The sequence below is a fragment of the Brassica oleracea genome, chromosome C4 (assembly GCF_000695525.1).
Source record: "Brassica oleracea var. oleracea cultivar TO1000 chromosome C4, BOL, whole genome shotgun sequence".
Lineage (NCBI taxonomy): Eukaryota > Viridiplantae > Streptophyta > Magnoliopsida > Brassicales > Brassicaceae > Brassica > Brassica oleracea.
The window spans coordinates 39,758,142-39,760,698 of record NC_027751.1 but is presented as its reverse complement, the minus strand read 5'-3'; positions in this window follow the sequence as shown (position 1 = coordinate 39,760,698).

The following is a 2,557-nucleotide window of genomic DNA, read 5'->3' as shown; positions in this document are numbered from 1 at the left end:
TCTTTAGTCCGAGGATCAATGATAATTCATTTTAACTTATTCATTCTCCAGCTGTTTATTTTCTCCCTCTATTGTTGGATAGACTAACTTTGAGTCTTTCCATAAATCTTATAAAAGCTTCTAGATTTTATCATCAATGGAGATCATATCCAACATATTCATAACCTCCTTTGAGGTCTCATCTTTTAGTTGTATGGTGGAGCAATTACAACTTGTGCAAATTTTCTAGATAGGGATATTTGGTTCCCGACTCAAAACCAATTTAATAGAGAGAGTTTTTAATTACTCTTTGGCATTACGCGAATCATTGCTGCTGCATCTCACGTATGAACATTAGCTACAATATGTTCATTATGTATATCCACATGCATAAAATAATCATCAAAGGCTTTTGAATCCACCAGTTTTACCAATTAGTCTCGCAAACATCTGGTTGAGATTTATGACAAGGATACATACGATCTTCTTGTCGATGCATTAACATATGATGGATAATCAGTCCACCAGTGGTTGATCAAGCCCACAAACATGTCTTTGTTTAAATAGGTTCTAAATCTATTTGACTGGTGAAAACCATATTCTTATATTTCCTTGTAAGCAAGCAGCATATAGCAGATCATTCGTAAGAATCTTCTGGTTCTTCAACGAATATGCATATAATTATCTTTCGCATCATTACTAAACCAGAATGGCATAACCGGTTCGCCAAACATTACACTTTCAGTAAACTTTTGGTTTACTATTACATTTATCTCCATTTTCTAATCATTGTGTAGTATAATACAATAAGCCTTGGGTAATACTTTTGATTAAAGGTATTCAACATTTCCCTTTACTTAGTGTCTCAACATTATTAAATGTACACGTACTTATGGATGCTCCACTTACTAGAGATGTGAGATTCTCTAATTCTCCCCATCGAGATGATTACACTATATTTTTTTCAATCTCGAATTGAATCTCAACTAAAAATCAACAACATACCCAACTTAAGGTCATGTGTTATATCTTAGATCTTTTTGATCTTTGAGACTTATAAGAATATAATGCAATAAGATTTTTAAATTGCATTTTAAATAAAATAATATTATGTACTCTTCTGGAGCATTCATATATATCCTCTTATTAAAGATTCTATAAGGTTTTATTACCATGTATTGTACTCACAATAATTTTCTTTCATCTTTAGATAATTGAATCATATCTCTCTTTATTACCATCTTTATTTTCTCAAGTTCAAGTGAGAGTACGAGTCATAAAAAGAAAATTTTGGGTCTTGACTTTGATCTTTTTCATATTTACATCTATAGTTCATTGTTTTTCTCAGTCTCAATTAGACAATATATAGTTACAGACTTCAGGTCTTGTAATCTTTAGATGCAAATCTTTTAAAATCAAGTCAACTTAAAACTCTCATACAGAATGGTAATTACATTATAATAATAAATATATATATATATATATATATATCAAGTTATACAAAGATATGAATTATCATTAATATTTTATTATATTAGAAAATAAATAATAATTCTATATTATTTTTCTCAATCACTAATAAATAATAATTCTATATTATTTTGGCTTCGTACAAGAACGGCTGAATAGTAGGGTTAATGGATGGACCTTTCAATTTTTTACCAAAGGTGGAAAGGAGGTGATTATTAAATCAGTGATTACGGCTTTGCCAAACCATGTGATGTCTGTGTACCGGTTGCCGAAAGCTACAGTGAAGAAGCTCACAGGTGCAGTTGCCCAATTTTGGTGGAGTCCAGGAGGCAGTACAAGAGGTATGCATTGAAAATCATGGGATAAAGTGTGTGCCCATAAAGACAATGGTGGGTTGGGTTTTAAGGATTTGACTGATTTTAATACAGCAATGCTTGGGAAGCAGTTGTGGCGGCTGATCGAGAAGCCAAATTCTCTTTTTTTCTCGATTTTTCAAAGGACGGTATTACAGGATTTCTTCACCCCTGGAACCGATTCGCTTATATTCCCCGTCATATGGCTGGAGGAGTATTATTTCTGCTAGATCTCTGGTTTGTAAAGGACTAATTAAAAGGGTTGGAACAGGGTCATCTTTTTCAGTATGGAATGATCCTTGGCTCCCATCCACTTGCCCGAGACCAGCTAACAAAAACCTGCATAATAATTACCCGGACCTCACAGTGGATTCTCTCATTAATCCAGAATCCCGCACATGGAATGTACAGGCAATTAGGAACTTGGTGGATCCACAAGATGCAAAAATAATTGAAAGTATACCGTTGAGTAGAAATCAGTTGACAGATAGGAATGGATGGCATTTCACCAAGAATGGAAAATATACGGTACAATCAGGGTATCAGGTAGAAAGGATTTATCCTGACAAGGAGAGACCATCTGATTTTTATGGCCCTAATGTGGATATCCTCAAAGCATTTTGTTGGAAGGTGAGGTGCCCTCCGAAGCTAAAGCACTTTTTATGGCAGTTGTTGTCTGGCTGTATAGCGGTAACGAAAAATCTAAAAGCACGAGGGATACAAGGAGACACCTGCTGTGCCAGGTGCGGGGATCC